Source organism: Hyla sarda, unplaced genomic scaffold (genome assembly GCF_029499605.1).
Source record: "Hyla sarda isolate aHylSar1 unplaced genomic scaffold, aHylSar1.hap1 scaffold_1062, whole genome shotgun sequence".
NCBI lineage: Eukaryota > Metazoa > Chordata > Amphibia > Anura > Hylidae > Hyla > Hyla sarda.
In genome coordinates, this window is record NW_026607681.1 from 1 (window position 1) to 19913 (window position 19913).

At 44.5% G+C, this 19913-nt stretch overlaps 5 non-coding genes across 5 annotated transcripts; all 5 read left to right on the plus strand.

Annotated features, from left to right (window-relative positions):
- The first annotated feature begins 4975 nt into the window (after nt 1-4975).
- TRNAC-GCA (transfer RNA cysteine (anticodon GCA)) lies at nt 4976-5047 on the plus strand. Its single transcript has one exon. It is a non-coding gene; the product is annotated as a tRNA-Cys (tRNA).
- A 2104-nt stretch (nt 5048-7151) lies between these two features.
- Nucleotides 7152-7223, plus strand: TRNAC-GCA (transfer RNA cysteine (anticodon GCA)). The gene has a single exon. It is a non-coding gene; the product is annotated as a tRNA-Cys (tRNA).
- Nucleotides 7224-7666: 443 nt separating this feature from the next.
- On the plus strand, nt 7667-7744 carry TRNAC-GCA (transfer RNA cysteine (anticodon GCA)). The gene has a single exon. It is a non-coding gene; the product is annotated as a tRNA-Cys (tRNA).
- A 6930-nt stretch (nt 7745-14674) lies between these two features.
- On the plus strand, nt 14675-14746 carry TRNAC-GCA (transfer RNA cysteine (anticodon GCA)). Its single transcript has one exon. It is a non-coding gene; the product is annotated as a tRNA-Cys (tRNA).
- A 2119-nt stretch (nt 14747-16865) lies between these two features.
- Nucleotides 16866-16937, plus strand: TRNAC-GCA (transfer RNA cysteine (anticodon GCA)). Its single transcript has one exon. It is a non-coding gene; the product is annotated as a tRNA-Cys (tRNA).
- The last annotated feature ends 2976 nt before the right edge of the window (nt 16938-19913 follow it).

The following is a 19913-nucleotide window of genomic DNA, read 5'->3' on the forward strand; positions in this document are numbered from 1 at the left end:
TAACTTTTTGACACCAGTTGATTTAAAAAAATATTTTTTTCCCACCTGTTCAGATACATTTGACTGGAACAGTACAGGCAAGCCGAAGAGCTAGTTCGGACTTAGGTTCGAATCCCCCCCTCTGTGCGTTTACACTGGAAAGCTTTGTGTTGCGGGGGTATAGCTCAGTTGTAGAGCATTTGACTGCAGAACAAGAGGTCCTTGGTTCAAATCCGAGTGCCCCCTAACAAAATTTTTTTTGCTTTACAACTTAACCATATCCCACAAATTTCTTGCAGAAAATCGCCTCATCCAGTCAATGAGCAGCCACCCTGGAGCGCAGAGGTTCAAGAGGTCCTTTATTCAAATCCAAGTGCCTGCTAATGCATAATTTTTTCTTTACAGCTCAACCATATCTCATGTATGTAGTTTATTGCAAAAAATTTGCAATGTTGAGGTACAGATATTGCTAATTTTTTAGCAATAGCTCAGTGGTGGAGCATTGTGGTCAGGCAGAAAAGAACTATAGAACTTCTAAGGTTCAAATCTCCCCCCCCCCTCAAAACCCTCTCCTCTCTTCCTCTGTGCAGTTACTCTGTGTGCCAAAACAGGACAAGACCTTGGTCTCTGCATTTTGTTGCCAAGCAGCTCCCATGGCATTGTGGTTAGAGCTGCTGCCTTGGGGCGCAGAGGTTGTGAGTTTGAATCCTGTGAAGATCCTGATGATGGAATATGTTAAATGAGATTGATCGTGAGAACCTGGGATGACTGGAGGATTGGAGAGCCATGGATCATGGGACTGAAAGATATCGATGGATGGACTGAGTCAAGCGGATGTCAAGGAGAGCAGTGGGACTGGAGGAGATCGATGGACTGAGGAGAGGAGGCTTTCAAGGTAAGTGGTCAGAGAGTGTTGTGGGGCATTGTGGACGGTGATCCACTAGAATGGAGGATTCTAGGTTTTGGATCTACCAAAAGTGTTGTTGTGTCTGTTGTGGGATGTTGAAAATATAAAGGTGGGGGTTTTTATTTGCTTTTTTTTTTATACCAATAAAATGGTCTCCCCTTCTACCAATCACCATTGCCTCCAGCCCTTCACTCCAACTACCACCACCACCACTCACTAACACCCCAACTACCTTCTTCCTCAGCACCTTCCTCCCCACCCACTTCTCCATCACCTTCTGGATGCCCAACCATCAACCACTTCACACACACACTTACCTTAACATCCACCGATTTCTCACTCCATCACCATGCTCTGCTGCCAGCCTCAGGGTCTTCACAGGATTTGAACTCACAACCTCTTTGCTCCAAAGCAGCAGCTCTAACCACTAGACCATGAAAGCTACCTGGAAACTGGAAACTGGAAACTGGAAACTGGAAACTGGAAACTGGAAACTGGAAACTGGAAACTGGCAACGATGACAGTGGTCTTGGCCTGTTTTGACAAAATGAGAAAATGCACAAAGGGGGGCTCGGACCTCAGACCGAGCTACTTCTTAGGCTTGCTATATCTACAATCCGAGCCCCCCTCTCTTTTTGGCACGCAGGGCACGCAGATGATAAGTACTGGAATGATTGAGAGCTTTAAATGTATGTAACTTACAAACCTGTATAACTTTTTGGCACCAGTTGTTTTGACAAAAAGAGAAAATGCACAAAGGGAGGCTCGGACCTAACAAACCTGTATAACTTTTTGGCACCAGTTGTTTTGACAAAAAGAGAAAATGCACAAAGGGGCTCAGACCTCAGACCAAGCTACTTCTTAGGCTTGATATATCTACAATTGGAGCCCCCCTCTCTTTTTGGCACGCAGGGCACGCAGATGATAAGTACTGGAACGATTGAGAGCTTTAAATGTATGTAACTTACAAATCTGTATAACTTTTTGGCACCTGTTGTTTTGACAAAAAGAGAAAATGCAGAAAGGGGGGGCTCGAACCTAACAAACCTGTATAACTTTTTGGCACCAGTTGTTTTGACAAAAAGAGAAAATGCACAAAGGGGGGCTCAGACCTCAGAACAAGCTACTTCTTAGGCTTGCTATATCTAGAATTGGAGCCCCCCTCTCTTTTTGGCACGCAGGGCACGCAGATGATAAGTATTGGAACGATTGAGAGCTTTAAATGTATGTAACTTACAAATCTGTATAACTTTTTGACACCAGTTGATTTAAAAAAATATTTTTTTCCCACCTGTTCAGATACATTTGACTGGAACAGTACAGGCAAGCCGAAGAGCTAGTTCGGACTTAGGTTCGAATCCCCCCCTCTGTGCGTTTACACTGGAAAGCTTTGTGTTGCGGGGTATAGCTCAGTTGTAGAGCATTTGACTGCAGATCAAGAGGTCCTTGGTTCAAATCCGAGTGCCCCCTAACACACATTTTTTTGCTTTACAACTTAACCATATCCCACAAATTTCTTGCAGAAAATCGCATCATCCAGTCAATGAGCAGCCACCCTGGAGCGTAGAGGTTCAAGAGGTCCTTGGTTCAAATCCAAGTGCCTGCTAATGCATAATTTTTTCTTTACAGCTCAACCATATCTCATGTATGTAGTTTATTGCAAAAAATTTGCAATGTTGAGGTACAGATATTGCTAATTTTTTAGCAATAGCTCAGTGGTGGAGCATTGTGGTCAGGCAGAAAAGAACTATAGAACTTCTAAGGTTCAAATCTCCCCCCCCCTCAAAAGCCTCTCCTCTCTTCCTCTGTGCAGTTACTCTGTGTGCCAAAGCAGGACAAGACCTTGGTCTCTGCCTTTTGTTGCCAAGCAGCTCCCATGGCATTGTGGTTAGAGCTGCTGCCTTGGAGCGCAGAGGTTGTGAGTTTGAATCCTGTGAAGTTCCTGATGATGGAAGATGTTAAATGAGATTGATCGTGAGAACCTGGGATGACTGGAGGATTGGAGAGCCATGGATCATGGGACTGAAAGATATCGATGGATGGAATAAGTCAAGCGAATGTCAAGGAGAGCAAATTGGAGAGCAGTGGGACTGGAGGAGATCGATGGACTGAGGAGAGGAGGCTTTCAAGGTAAGTGGTCAGAGAGTGTTGTGGGGCATTGTGGACGGTGATCCACTAGAATGGAGGATTCTAGGTTGTGGATCTACCAAAAGTGGTGTTGTGTCTGTTGTGGGATGTTAAAAATAAAAAGGTGGGGGGTTTTATTTGCTTTTTTATTTATACCAATAAAATGGTCTCCCCTTCTACCAATCACCATTGCCTCCAGCCCTTCACTCCAACTACCACTCACTCACACCCCAACGACCTTCTTCCTCAGCACCTTCCTCCCCACCCACATCACCTTCTCCATCACCTTCTGGATGCCCAACCATCAACCACTTCACACACACACACACACACTTACCTTAACATCCACCGATTTCTCACTCCATCACCATGCTCTGCTGCCAGCCTCAGGGTCTTCACAGGATTTGAACTCACAACCTCTTTGCTCCAAGGCAGCAGCTCTAACCACTAGACCATGAAAGCTACCTGGAAACTGGAAACTGGAAACTGGAAACTGGAAACTGGAAACTGGAAACTGGAAACTGGAAACTGGAAACTGGAAACTGGAAACTGGAAACTGGCAACGATGACAGTGGTCCTGGCCTGTTTTGACAAAATGAGAAAATGCACAAAGGGGGGCTCGGACCTCAGACCGAGCTACTTCTTAGGCTTGCTATATCTACAATCCGAGCCCCCCTCTCTTTTTGGCACGCAGGGCACGCAGATGATAAGTACTGGAATGATTGAGAGCTTTAAATGTATGTAACTTACAAACCTGTATAACTTTTTGGCACCAGTTGTTTTGACAAAAAGAGAAAATGCACAAAGGGAGGCTCGGACCTAACAAACCTGTATAACTTTTTGGCACCAGTTGTTTTGACAAAAAGAGAAAATGCACAAAGGGGCTCAGACCTCAGACCAAGCTACTTCTTAGGCTTGCTATATTTACAATTGGAGCCCCCCTCTCTTTTTGGCACGCAGGGCACGCAGATGATAAGTACTGGAACGATTGAGAGCTTTAAATGTATGTAACTTACAAATCTGTATAACTTTTTGGCACCTGTTGTTTTGACAAAAAGAGAAAATGCAGAAAGGGGGGGCTCGAACCTAACAAACCTGTATAACTTTTTGGCACCAGTTGTTTTGACAAAAAGAGAAAATGCACAAACGGGGGCTCAAACCTAAGACCAAGCTACTTCTTAGGCTTGCTATATCTACAATTGGAGCCCCCCTCTCTTTTTGGCACGCAGGGCACGCAGATGATAAGTACTGGAACGATTGAGAGCTTTAAATGTATGTAACTTACAAATCTGTATAACTTTTTGACACCAGTTGATTTAAAAAAATAATTTTTTCCCACCTGTTCAGATACATTTGACTGGAACAGTACAGGCAAGCCGAAGAGCTAGTTCGGACTTAGGTTCGAATCCCCCCTCTGTGCGTTTACACTGGCAAGCTTTGTGTTGCGGGGTATAGCTCAGTGGTAGAGCATTTGACTGCAGATCAAGAGGTCCTTGGTTCAAATCCAAGTGCCCCCTAACACACATTTTTTTGCTTTACAACTTAACCATATCCCACAAATGTAGTTTCTTGCAGAAAATCGCCTCATCCAGTCAATGAGCAGCCACCCTGGAGCGCAGAGGTTCAAAAGGTCCTTAGTTCAAATCCAAGTGCCTGCTAATGCATTATTTTTTCTTTACAGCTCAACCATATCATAAGGCTTGCTATATCTACAATTGGAGCCCCCCTCTCTTTTTGGCACGCAGGGCACGCAGATGATAAGTACTGGAACGATTGAGAGCTTTAAATGTATGTAACTTACAAATCTGTATAACTTTTTGACAACAGTTTATTTAAAAAAATAATTTTTTCCCACCTGTTCAGATACATTTGACTGGAACAGTACAGGCAAGCCGAAGAGCTAGTTCGGACTTAGGTTCGAATCCCCCATCTGTGCGTTTACAGTGGAAAGCTTTGTGTTGCGGGGGTATAGCTCAGTGGTAGAGCATTTGACTGCAGATCAAGAGGTCCTTGGTTCAAATCCGAGTGCCCCCTAGCACAAATTTTTTTGCTTTACAACTTAACCATATCCCACAAATGTAGTTTCTTGCAGAAAATCGCCTCATCCAGTCAATGAGCAGCCACCCTGGAGCGCAGAGGTTCAAGAGGTCCTTGGTTCAAATCCAAGTGCCTGCTAATGCATAATTTTTTCTTTACAGCTCAACCATATCTCATGTATGTAGTTTATTGCAAAAAATTTGCAATGTTGAGGTACAGACATTGTTAATTTTTTAGCAATAGCTCAGTGGTGGAGCATTGTGGTCAGGCAGAAAAGAACTATAGAACTTCTAAGGTTCAAATCTCCCCCCCCCCCCCCCCTCAAAACCCTCTCCTCCCTTCCTCTGTGCAGTTACTCTGTGTGCCAAAACAGGACAAGACCTTGGTCTCTGCATTTTGTTGCCAAGCAGCTCCCATGGCATTGTGGTTAGAGCTGCTGCCTTGGGGCGCAGAGGTTGTGAGTTCGAATCCTGTGAAGATCCTGATGATGGAACATGTTAAATGAGATTGATCGTGAGAACCTGGGATGACTGGAGGATTGGAGAGCCATGAATCATGGGACTGAAAGATATCGATGGATGGAATGAGTCAAGCGGATGTCAAGGAGAGCAGTGGGACTGGAGGAGATCGATGGACTGAGGAGAGGAGGCTTTCAAGGTAAGTGGTCAGAGAGTGTTGTGGGGCATTGTGGACGGTGATCCACTAGAATGGAGGATTCTAGGTTGTGGATCTACCAAAAGTGGTGTTGTGTCTGTTGTGGGATGTTGAAAATATAAAGGTGGGGGTTTTTATTTGCTTTTTTTTTTTTTATACCAATAAAATGGTCTCCCCTTCTACCAATCACCATTGCCTCCAGCCCTTCACTCCAACTACCACCACCACCACTCACTAACACCCCAACTACCTTCTTCCTCAGCACCTTCCTCCCCACCCACTTCTCCATCACCTTCTGGATGCCCAACCATCAACCACTTCACACACACACTTACCTTAACATCCACCGATTTCTCACTCCATCACCATGCTCTGCTGCCAGCCTCAGGGTCTTCACAGGATTTGAACTCACAACCTCTTTGCTCCAAAGCAGCAGCTCTAACCGCTAGACCATGAAAGCTACCTGCTGGAAACTGGAAACTGGAAACTGGAAACTGGAAACTGGAAACTGGAAACTGGAAACTGGAAACTGGAAACTGGAAACTGGAAACTGGAAACTGGCAACGATGACAGTGGTCTTGGCCTGTTTTGACAAAATGAGAAAATGCACAAAGGGGGGCTCGGACCTCAGACCGAGCTACTTCTTAGGCTTGCTATATCTACAATCCGAGCCCCCCTCTCTTTTTGGCACGCAGGGCACGCAGATGATAAGTACTGGAATGATTGAGAGCTTTAAATGTATGTAACTTACAAACCTGTATAACTTTTTGGCACCAGTTGTTTTGACAAAAAGAGAAAATGCACAAAGGGAGGCTCGGACCTAACAAACCTGTATAACTTTTTGGCACCAGTTGTTTTGACAAAAAGAGAAAATGCACAAAGGGGCTCAGACCTCAGACCAAGCTACTTCTTAGGCTTGATATATCTACAATTGGAGCCCCCCTCTCTTTTTGGCACGCAGGGCACGCAGATGATAAGTACTGGAACGATTGAGAGCTTTAAATGTATGTAACTTACAAATCTGTATAACTTTTTGGCACCTGTTGTTTTGACAAAAAGAGAAAATGCAGAAAGGGGGGGCTCGAACCTAACAAACCTGTATAACTTTTTGGCACCAGTTGTTTTGACAAAAAGAGAAAATGCACAAAGGGGGGCTCAGACCTCAGAACAAGCTACTTCTTAGGCTTGCTATATCTAGAATTGGAGCCCCCCTCTCTTTTTGGCACGCAGGGCACGCAGATGATAAGTACTGGAACGATTGAGAGCTTTAAATGTATGTAACTTACAAATCTGTATAACTTTTTGACACCAGTTGATTTAAAAAAATAATTTTTTCCCACCTGTTCAGATACATTTGACTGGAACAGTACAGGCAAGCCGAAGAGCTAATTCGGACTTAGGTTCGAATCCCCCCTCTGTGCGTTTACACTGGCAAGCTTTGTGTTGCGGGGGTATAGCTCAGTGGTAGAGCATTTGACTGCAGATCAAGAGGTCCTTGGTTCAAATCCAAGTGCCCCCTAACACACATTTTTTTGCTTTACAACTTAACCATATCCCACAAATGTAGTTTCTTGCAGAAAATCGCCTCATCCAGTCAATGAGCAGCCACCCTGGAGCGCAGAGGTTCAAGAGGTCCTTAGTTCAAATCCAAGTGCCTGCTAATGCATAATTTTTTCTTTACAGCTCAACCATATCATAAGGCTTGCTATATCTACAATTGGAGCCCCCCTCTCTTTTTGGCACGCAGGGCACGCAGATGATAAGTACTGGAACGATTGAGAGCTTTAAATGTATGTAACTTACAAATCTGTATAACTTTTTGACAACAGTTTATTTAAAAAAATAATTTTTTCCCACCTGTTCAGATACATTTGACTGGAACAGTACAGGCAAGCCGAAGAGCTAGTTCGGACTTAGGTTCGAATCCCCCATCTGTGCGTTTACACTGGAAAGCTTTGTGTTGCTGGGGTATAGCTCAGTGGTAGAGCATTTGACTGCAGATCAAGAGGTCCTTGGTTCAAATCCGAGTGCCCCCTAGCACAAATTTTTTTGCTTTACAACTTAACCATATCCCACAAATGTAGTTTCTTGCAGAAAATCACCTCATCCAGTCAATGAGCAGCCACCCTGGAGCGCAGAGGTTCAAGAGGTCCTTGGTTCAAATCCAAGTGCCTGCTAATGCATAATTTTTTCTTTACAGCTCAACCATATCTCATGTATGTAGTTTATTGCAAAAAATTTGCAATGTTGAGGTACAGACATTGTTAATTTTTTAGCAATAGCTCAGTGGTGGAGCATTGTGGTCAGGCAGAAAAGAACTATAGAACTTCTAAGGTTCAAATCTCCCCCCCCCCCCTCAAAACCCTCTCCTCCCTTCCTCTGTGCAGTTACTCTGTGTGCCAAAACAGGACAAGACCTTGGTCTCTGCATTTTGTTGCCAAGCAGCTCCCATGGCATTGTGGTTAGAGCTGCTGCCTTGGGGCGCAGAGGTTGTGAGTTCGAATCCTGTGAAGATCCTGATGATGGAAGATGTTAAATGAGATTGATCGTGAGAACCTGGGATGACTGGAGGATTGGAGAGCCATGGATCATGGGACTGAAAGAAATCGATGGATGGACTGAGTCAAGCGGATGTCAAGGAGAGCAGTGGAACTGGAGGAGATCGATGGACTGAGGAGAGGAGGCTTTCAAGGTAAGTGGTCAGAGAGTGTTGTGGGGCATTGTGGACGGTGATCCACTAGAATGGAGGATTCTAGGTTGTGGATCTACCAAAAGTGGTGTTGTGTCTGTTGTGGGATGTTGAAAATATAAAGGTGGGGGTTTTTATTTGCTTTTTTTTTTTTTATACCAATAAAATGGTCTCCCCTTCTACCAATCACCATTGCCTCCAGCCCTTCACTCCAACTACCACCACCACCACTCACTAACACCCCAACTACCTTCTTCCTCAGCACCTTCCTCCCCACCCACTTCTCCATCACCTTCTGGATGCCCAACCATCAACCACTTCACACACACACTTACCTTAACATCCACCGATTTCTCACTCCATCACCATGCTCTGCTGCCAGCCTCAGGGTCTTCACAGGATTTGAACTCACATCCTCTTTGCTCCAAGGCAGCAGCTCTAACCACCAGACCATGAAAGCTACCTGGAAACTGGAAACTGGAAACTGGAAACTGGAAACTGGAAACTGGAAACTGGAAACTGGAAACTGGAAACTGGCAACGATGACAGTGGTCTTGGCCTGTTTTGACAAAATGAGAAAATGCACAAAGGGGGGCTCGGACCTCAGACCGAGCTACTTCTTAGGCTTGCTATATCTACAATCCGAGCCCCCCTCTCTTTTTGGCACGCAGGGCACGCAGATGATAAGTACTGGAATGATTGAGAGCTTTAAATGTATGTAACTTACAAACCTGTATAACTTTTTGGCACCAGTTGTTTTGACAAAAAGAGAAAATGCACAAAGGGAGGCTCGGACCTAACAAACCTGTATAACTTTTTGGCACCAGTTGTTTTGACAAAAAGAGAAAATGCACAAAGGGGCTCAGACCTCAGACCAAGCTACTTCTTAGGCTTGATATATCTACAATTGGAGCCCCCCTCTCTTTTTGGCACGCAGGGCACGCAGATGATAAGTACTGGAACGATTGAGAGCTTTAAATGTATGTAACTTACAAATCTGTATAACTTTTTGGCACCTGTTGTTTTGACAAAAAGAGAAAATGCAGAAAGGGGGGGCTCGAACCTAACAAACCTGTATAACTTTTTGGCACCAGTTGTTTTGACAAAAAGAGAAAATGCACAAAGGGGGGCTCAGACCTCAGAACAAGCTACTTCTTAGGCTTGCTATATCTACAATTGGAGCCCCCCTCTCTTTTTGGCACGCAGGGCACGCAGATGATAAGTACTGGAACGATTGAGAGCTTTAAATGTATGTAACTTACAAATCTGTATAACTTTTTGACACCAGTTGATTTAAAAAAAAAATTTTTTCCCACCTGTTCAGATACATTTGACTGGAACAGTACAGGCAAGCCGAAGAGCTAGTTCGGACTTAGGTTCGAATCCCCCCTCTGTGCGTTTACACTGGCAAGCTTTGTGTTGCGGGGGTATAGCTCAGTGGTAGAGCATTTGACTGCAGAACAAGAGGTCCTTGGTTCAAATCCAAGTGCCCCCTAACACACATTTTTTTGCTTTACAACTTAACCATATCCCACAAATGTAGTTTCTTGCAGAAAATCGCCTCATCCAGTCAATGAGCAGCCACCCTGGAGCGCAGAGGTTCAAGAGGTCCTTAGTTCAAATCCAAGTGCCTGCTAATGCATATTTTTTTCTTTACAGCTCAACCATATCTCATGTATGTAGTTTATTGCAAAAAATTTGCAATGTTGAGGTACAGACATTGCTAATTTTTTAGCAATAGCTCAGTGGTGGAGCATTGTGGTCAGGCAGAAAAGAACTATAGAACTTCTCAGGTTCAAATCTCCCCCCCCCCCCTTTCAAAACCTTCTCCTCCCTTCCTCTGTGCAGTTACTCTGTGTGCCAAAACAGGACAAGACCTTGGTCTCTGCATTTTGTTGCCAAGCAGCTCCCATGGCATTGTGGTTAGAGCTGCTGCCTTGGAGCGCAGAGGTTGTGAGTTCGAATCCTGTGAAAACCCTGTTGATGGAAGATGTTAAATGAGAATGATCGTGAGAACCTTGGAGGATTGGAGGATCATGGGACTGAAAGATATCGATGGATGGAATAAGTCAAGTGAATGTCAAGGAGAGCAGATTGGAGAGCAGTGGGACTGGAGGAGATCGATGGACTGAGGAGAGGAGGCTTTCAAGGTAAGTGGTCAGAGAGTGTTGTGGGGCATTGTGGACGGTGATCCACTAGAATGGAGGATTCTAGGTTGTGGATCTACCAAAAGTGGTGTTGTGTCTGTTGTGGGATGTTGAAAATATAAAGGTGGGGGTTTTTATTTGCTTTTTTTTTTTTATACCAATAAAATGGTCTCCCCTTCTACCAATCACCATTGCCTCCAGCCCTTCACTCCAACTACCACCACCACCACTCACTAACACCCCAACTACCTTCTTCCTCAGCACCTTCCTCCCCACCCACATCACATCCACTTCTCCATCACCTTCTGGATGCCCAACCATCAACCACTTCACACACACACACTTACCATCCACCGATTTCTCACTCCATCACCATGCTCTGCTGCCAGCCTCAGGGTCTTCACAGGATTTGAACTCACAACCTCTTTGCTCCAAGGCAGCAGCTCTAACCACTAGACCATGAAAGCTACATGGAAACTGGCAACGATGACAGTGGTCTTTGCCTGTTTTGACAAAATGAGAAAATGCACAAAGGGGGGCTCGGACCTCAGACCGAGCTACTTCTTAGGCTTGCTATATCTACAATCCGAGCCCCCCTCTTTTTTGGCACGCAGGGCACGCAGATGATAAGTACTGGAATGATTGAGAGCTTTAAATGTATGTAACTTACAAACCTGTATAACTTTTTGGCACCAGTTGTTTTGACAAAAAGAGAAAATGCACAAAGGGAGGCTCGGACCTAACAAACCTGTATAACTTTTTGGCACCAGTTGTTTTGACAAAAAGAGAAAATGCACAAAGGGGGGCTCAGACCTCAGAACAAGCTACTTCTTAGGCTTGCTATATCTACAATTGGAGCCCCCCTCTCTTTTTGGCACGCAGGGCACGCAGATGATAAGTACTGGAACGATTGAGAGCTTTAAATGTATGTAACTTACAAATCTGTATAACTTTTTGGCACCTGTTGTTTTGACAAAAAGAGAAAATGCACAAAGGGGGGGCTCGAACCTAACAAACCTGTATAACTTTTTGGCACCAGTTGTTTTGACAAAAAGAGAAAATGCACAAAGGGGGGCTCAAACCTAAGACCAAGCTACTTCTTAGGCTTGCTATATCTACAATTGGAGCCCCCCTCTCTTTTTGGCACGCAGGGCACGCAGATGATAAGTATTGGAACGATTGAGAGCTTTAAATGTATGTAACTTACAAATCTGTATAACTTTTTGACACCAGTTGATTTAAAAAAATATTTTTTTCCCACCTGTTCAGATACATTTGACTGGAACAGTACAGGCAAGCCGAAGAGCTAGTTCGGACTTAGGTTCGAATCCCCCCCTCTGTGCGTTTACACTGGAAAGCTTTGTGTTGCGGGGTATAGCTCAGTTGTAGAGCATTTGACTGCAGATCAAGAGGTCCTTGGTTCAAATCCGAGTGCCCCCTAACACACATTTTTTTGCTTTACAACTTAACCATATCCCACAAATTTCTTGCAGAAAATCGCATCATCCAGTCAATGAGCAGCCACCCTGGAGCGTAGAGGTTCAAGAGGTCCTTGGTTCAAATCCAAGTGCCTGCTAATGCATAATTTTTTCTTTACAGCTCAACCATATCTCATGTATGTAGTTTATTGCAAAAAATTTGCAATGTTGAGGTACAGATATTGCTAATTTTTTAGCAATAGCTCAGTGGTGGAGCATTGTGGTCAGGCAGAAAAGAACTATAGAACTTCTAAGGTTCAAATCTCCCCCCCCCTCAAAACCCTCTCCTCTCTTCCTCTGTGCAGTTACTCTGTGTGCCAAAGCAGGACAAGACCTTGGTCTCTGCCTTTTGTTGCCAAGCAGCTCCCATGGCATTGTGGTTAGAGCTGCTGCCTTGGAGCGCAGAGGTTGTGAGTTTGAATCCTGTGAAGTTCCTGATGATGGAAGATGTTAAATGAGATTGATCGTGAGAACCTGGGATGACTGGAGGATTGGAGAGCCATGGATCATGGGACTGAAAGATATCGATGGATGGAATAAGTCAAGCGAATGTCAAGGAGAGCAGATTGGAGAGCAGTGGGACTGGAGGAGATCGATGGACTGAGGAGAGGAGGCTTTCAAGGTAAGTGGTCAGAGAGTGTTGTGGGGCATTGTGGACGGTGATCCACTAGAATGGAGGATTCTAGGTTGTGGATCTACCAAAAGTGGTGTTGTGTCTGTTGTGGGATGTTAAAAATAAAAAGGTGGGGGTTTTTATTTGCTTTTTTATTTATACCAATAAAATGGTCTCCCCTTCTACCAATCACCATTGCCTCCAGCCCTTCACTCCAACTACCACCACCACTCACTCACACCCCAACGACCTTCTTCCTCAGCACCTTCCTCCCCACCCACATCACATCCACTTCTCCATCACCTTCTGGATGCCCAACCATCAACCACTTCACACACACACACACTTACCTTAACATCCACCGATTTCTCACTCCATCACCATGCTCTGCTGCCAGCCTCAGGGTCTTCACAGGATTTGAACTCACAACCTCTTTGCTTCAAGGCAGCAGCTCTAACCACTAGACCATGAAAGCTACCTGGAAACTGGAAACTGGAAACTGGAAACTGGAAACTGGAAACTGGAAACTGGAAACTTGAAACAACTGGAAACAACTGGAAACTGGAAACTGGAAACTGGAAACTGGAAACTGGAAACTGGAAACAACTGGAAACTGGAAACTGGAAACAACTGGAAACTGGAAACTGGCAACGATGACAGTGGTCCTGGCCTGTTTTGACAAAATGAGAAAATGCACAAAGGGGGGCTCGGACCTCAGACCGAGCTACTTCTTAGGCTTGCTATATCTACAATCCGAGCCCCCCTCTATTTTTGGCACGCAGGGCACGCAGATGATAAGTACTGGAATGATTGAGAGCTTTAAATGTATGTAACTTACAAACCTGTATAACTTTTTGGCACCAGTTGTTTTGACAAAAAGAGAAAATGCACAAAGGGAGGCTCGGACCTAACAAACCTGTATAACTTTTTGGCACCAGTTGTTTTGACAAAAAGAGAAAATGCACAAAGGGGCTCAGACCTCAGACCAAGCTACTTCTTAGGCTTGCTATATTTACAATTGGAGCCCCCCTCTCTTTTTGGCACGCAGGGCACGCAGATGATAAGTACTGGAACGATTGAGAGCTTTAAATGTATGTAACTTACAAATCTGTATAACTTTTTGGCACCTGTTGTTTTGACAAAAAGAGAAAATGCAGAAAGGGGGGGCTCGAACCTAACAAACCTGTATAACTTTTTGGCACCAGTTGTTTTGACAAAAAGAGAAAATGCACAAAGGGGGGCTCAGACCAAGCTACTTCTTAGGCTTGCTATATCTACAATTGGAGCCCCCCTCTCTTTTTGGCACGCAGGGAACGCAGATGATAAGTACTGGAACGATTGAGAGCTTTAAATGTATGTAACTTACAAATCTGTATAACTTTTTGACACCAGTTGATTTAAAAAAATAATTTTTTCCCACCTGTTCAGATACATTTGACTGGAACAGTACAGGCAAGCCGAAGAGCTAGTTCGGACTTAGGTTCGAATCCCCCCTCTGTGCGTTTACACTGGCAAGCTTTGTGTTGCGGGGTATAGCTCAGTGGTAGAGCATTTGACTGCAGATCAAGAGGTCCTTGGTTCAAATCCAAGTGCCCCCTAACACACATTTTTTTGCTTTACAACTTAACCATATCCCACAAATGTAGTTTCTTGCAGAAAATCGCCTCATCCAGTCAATGAGCAGCCACCCTGGAGCGCAGAGGTTCAAAAGGTCCTTAGTTCAAATCCAAGTGCCTGCTAATGCATAATTTTTTCTTTACAGCTCAACCATATCATAAGGCTTGCTATATCTACAATTGGAGCCCCCCTCTCTTTTTGGCACGCAGGGCACGCAGATGATAAGTACTGGAACGATTGAGAGCTTTAAATGTATGTAACTTACAAATCTGTATAACTTTTTGACAACAGTTTATTTAAAAAAATAATTTTTTCCCACCTGTTCAGATACATTTGACTGGAACAGTACAGGCAAGCCGAAGAGCTAGTTCGGACTTAGGTTTGAATCCCCCATCTGTGCGTTTACACTGGAAAGCTTTGTGTTGCGGGGGTATAGCTCAGTGGTAGAGCATTTGACTGCAGATCAAGAGGTCCTTGGTTCAAATCCGAGTGCCCCCTAGCACAAATTGTTTTGCTTTACAACTTAACCATATCCCACAAATGTAGTTTCTTGCAGAAAATCACCTCATCCAGTCAATGAGCAGCCACCCTGGAGCGCAGAGGTTCAAGAGGTCCTTGGTTCAAATCCAAGTGCCTGCTAATGCATAATTTTTTCTTTACAGCTCAAGCATATCTCATGTATGTAGTTTATTGCAAAAAATTTGCAATGTTGAGGTACAGACATTGTTAATTTTTTAGCAATAGCTCAGTGGTGGAGCATTGTGGTCAGGCAGAAAAGAACTATAGAACTTCTAAGGTTCAAATCTCCCCCCCCCCCTCAAAACCCTCTCCTCCCTTCCTCTGTGCAGTTACTCTGTGTGCCAAAACAGGACAAGACCTTGGTCTCTGCATTTTGTTGCCAAGCAGCTCCCATGGCATTGTGGTTAGAGCTGCTGCCTTGGGGCGCAGAGGTTGTGAGTTCGAATCCTGTGAAGATCCTGATGATGGAAGATGTTAAATGAGATTGATCGTGAGAACCTGGGATGACTGGAGGATTGGAGAGCCATGGATCATGGGACTGAAAGTTATCGATGGATGGACTGAGTCAAGCGGATGTCAAGGAGAGCAGTGGGACTGGAGGAGATCGATGGACTGAGGAGAGGAGGCTTTCAAGGTAAGTGGTCAGAGAGTGTTGTGGGGCATTGTGAACGGTGATCCACTAGAATGGAGGATTCTAGGTTGTGGATCTACCAAAAGTGGTGTTGTGTCTGTTGTGGGATGTTGAAAATATAAAGGTGGGGGTTTTTATTTGCTTTTTTTTTTTTATACCAATAAAATGGTCTCCCCTTCTACCAATCACCATTGCCTCCAGCCCTTCACTCCAACTACCACCACCACCACCACTCACTAACACCACAACTACCTTCTTCCTCAGCACCTTCCTCCCCACCCACTTCTCCATCACCTTCTGGATGCCCAACCATCAACCACTTCACACACACACTTACCTTAACATCCACCGATTTCTCACTCCATCACCATGCTCTGCTGCCAGCCTCAGGGTCTTCACAGGATTTGAACTCACAACCTCTTTGCTCCAAAGCAGCAGCTCTAACCACTAGACCATGAAAGCTACCTGGAAACTGGAAACTGGAAACTGGAAACTGGAAACTGGAAACTGGAAACTGGAAACTGGAAACTGGAAACTGGAAACTGGAAACTGGAAACTGGAAACTGGAAACTGGAAACTGGCAACGATGACAGTGGTCTTGGCCTGTTTTGACAAAATGAGAAAATGCACAAAGGGGGGCTCGGACCTCAGACCGAGCTACTTCTTAGGCTTGCTATATCTACAATCCGAGCCCCCCTCTCTTTTTGGCACGCAGGGCACGCAGATGATAAGTACTGGAATGATTGAGAGCTTTAAATGTATGTAACTTACAAACCTGTATAACTTTTTGGCACCAGTTGTTTTGACAAAAAGAGAAAATGCACAAAGGGAGGCTCGGACCTAACAAACCTGTATAACTTTTTGGCACCAGTTGTTTTGACAAAAAGAGAAAATGCACAAAGGGGCTCAGACCTCAGACCAAGCTACTTCTTAGGCTTGATATATCTACAATTGGAGCCCCCCTCTCTTTTTGGCACGCAGGGCACGCAGATGATAAGTACTGGAACGATTGAGAGCTTTAAATGTATGTAACTTACAAATCTGTATAACTTTTTGGCACCTGTTGTTTTGACAAAAAGAGAAAATGCAGAAAGGGGGGGCTCGAACCTAACAAACCTGTATAACTTTTTGGCACCAGTTGTTTTGACAAAAAGAGAAAATGCACAAAGGGGGGCTCAGACCTCAGAACAAGCTACTTCTTAGGCTTGCTATATCTACAATTGGAGCCCCCCTCTCTTTTTGGCACGCAGGGCACGCAGATGATAAGTACTGGAACGATTGAGAGCTTTAAATGTATGTAACTTACAAATCTGTATAACTTTTTGACACCAGTTGATTTAAAAAAATAATTTTTTCCCACCTGTTCAGATACATTTGACTGGAACAGTACAGGCAAGCCGAAGAGCTAATTCGGACTTAGGTTCGAATCCCCCCTCTGTGCGTTTACACTGGCAAGCTTTGTGTTGCGGGGGTATAGCTCAGTGGTAGAGCATTTGACTGCAGATCAAGAGGTCCTTGGTTCAAATCCAAGTGCCCCCTAACACACATTTTTTTGCTTTACAACTTAACCATATCCCACAAATGTAGTTTCTTGCAGAAAATCGCCTCATCCAGTCAATGAGCAGCCACCCTGGAGCGCAGAGGTTCAAGAGGTCCTTAGTTCAAATCCAAGTGCCTGCTAATGCATATTTTTTTCTTTACAGCTCAACCATATCTCATGTATGTAGTTTATTGCAAAAAATTTGCAATGTTGAGGTACAGACATTGCTAATTTTTTAGCAATAGCTCAGTGGTGGAGCATTGTGGTCAGGCAGAAAAGAACTATAGAACTTCTCAGGTTCAAATCTCCCCCCCCCCCCCTTTCAAAACCTTCTCCTCCCTTCCTCTGTGCAGTTACTCTGTGTGCCAAAACAGGACAAGACCTTGGTCTCTGCATTTTGTTGCCAAGCAGCTCCCATGGCATTGTGGTTAGAGCTGCTGCCTTGGAGCGCAGAGGTTGTGAGTTCGAATCCTGTGAAAACCCTGTTGATGGAAGATGTTAAATGAGAATGATCGTGAGAACCTTGGAGGATTGGAGGATCATGGGACTGAAAGATATCGATGGATGGAATAAGTCAAGCGAATGTCAAGGAGAGCAGATTGGAGAGCAGTGGGACTGAAGGAGATCGATGGACTGAGGAGAGGAGGCTTTCAAGGTAAGTGGTCAGAGAGTGTTGTGGGGCATTGTGGACGGTGATCCACTAGAATGGAGGATTCTAGGTTGTGGATCTACCAAAAGTGGTGTTGTGTCTGTTGTGGGATGTTGAAAATAAAAAGGTGGGGGTTTTTATTTGCTTTTTTATTTATACCAATAAAATGGTCTCCCCTTCTACCAATCACCATTGCCTCCAGCCCTTCACTCCAACTACCACCACTCACTCACACCCCAACAACCTTCTTCCTCAGCACCTTCCTCCCCACCCACATCACATCCACTTCTCCATCACCTTCTGGATGCCCAACCATCAACCACTTCACACACACACACTTACCTTCCACCGATTTCTCACTCCATCACCATGCTCTGCTGCCAGCCTCAGGGTCTTCACAGGATTTGAACTCACAACCTCTTTGCTCCAAGGCAGCAGCTCTAACCACTAGACCATGAAAGCTACATGGAAACTGGCAACGATGACAGTGGTCTTGGCCTGTTTTGACAAAATGAGAAAATGCACAAAGGGGGGCTCGGACCTCAGACCGAGCTACTTCTTAGGCTTGCTATATCTACAATCCGAGCCCCCCTCTTTTTTGGCACGCAGGGCACGCAGATGATAAGTACTGGAATGATTGAGAGCTTTAAATGTATGTAACTTACAAACCTGTATAACTTTTTGGCACCAGTTGTTTTGACAAAAAGAGAAAATGCACAAAGGGAGGCTCGGACCTAACAAACCTGTATAACTTTTTGGCACCAGTTGTTTTGACAAAAAGAGAAAATGCACAAAGGGGGGCTCAGACCTCAGAACAAGCTACTTCTTAGGCTTGCTATATCTACAATTGGAGCCCCCCTCTCTTTTTGGCACGCAGGGCACGCAGATGATAAGTACTGGAACGATTGAGAGCTTTAAATGTATGTAACTTACAAATCTGTATAACTTTTTGGCACCTGTTGTTTTGACAAAAAGAGAAAATGCACAAAGGGGGGGCTCGAACCTAACAAACCTGTATAACTTTTTGGCACCAGTTGTTTTGACAAAAAGAGAAAATGCACAAAGGGGGGCTCAGACCAAGCTACTTCTTAGGCTTGCTATATCTACAATTGGAGCCCCCCTCTCTTTTTGGCACGCAGGGCACGCAGATGATAAGTACTGGAACGATTGAGAGCTTTAAATGTATGTAACTTACAAATCTGTATAACTTTTTGGCACCTGTTGTTTTGACAAAAAGAGAAAATGCACAAAGGGGGGCTCAAACCTAAGACGAAGCTACTTCTTAGGCTTGCTATATCTACAATTGGAGCCCCCCTCTCTTTTTGGCACGCAGGGCACGCAGATGATAAGTACTGGAACGATTGAGAGCTTTAAATGTATGTAACTTACAAATCTGTATAACTTTTTGACACCAGTTGATTTAAAAAAATAATTTTTTCCCACCTGTTCAGATACATTTGACTGGAACAGTACAGGCAAGACGAAGAGCTAGTTCGGACTTAGGTTCGAATCCCCCCTCTGTGCGTTTACACTGGAAAGCTTTGTGTTGCGGTGGTATAGCTCAGTAGTAGAGCATTTGACTGCAGATCAAGAGGTCCTTGGTTCAAATCCGAGTGCCCCCTAACACACATTTTTTTTGCTTTACAACTTAACCATATCCCACAAATGTAGTTTCTTGCAGAAAATCGCCTCATCCAGTCAATGAGCAGCCACCCTGGAGCGCAGAGGTTCAAGAGGTCCTTGGTTCAAATCCAAGTGCCTGCTAATGCATAATTTTTTCTTTACAGCTCAACCATATCTCATCTATGTAGTTTATTGCAAAAAATTTGCAATGTTGAGGTACAGACATTGCTAATTTTTTAGCAATAGCTCAGTGGTGGAGCATTGTGGTCAGGCAGAAAAGAACTATAGAACTTCTAAGGTTCAAATCTCCCCCCCCCCTCAAAACCCTCTCCTCCCTTCCATGGTGCAGTTACTCTGTGTGCCAAAACAGGACAAGACCTTGGTCTCTGCATTTTGTTGCCAAGCAGCTCCCATGGCATTGTGGTTAGAGCTGCTGCCTTGGAGCGCAGAGGTTGTGAGTTTGAATCCTGTGAAGACCCTGATGATGAAAGATGTCAAATGAGATTGATCGTGAGAACCTGGGATGACTGGAGGATTGGAGAGCCATGGATCATGGGACTGAAAGATATCGATGGATGGAATAAGTCAAGCGAATGTCAAGGAGAGCAGATTGAAGAGCAGTGGGACTGGAGGAGATCGATGGACTGAGGAGAGGAGGCTTTCAAGGTAAGTGGTCAGAGAGTGTTGTGGGGCATTGTGGACG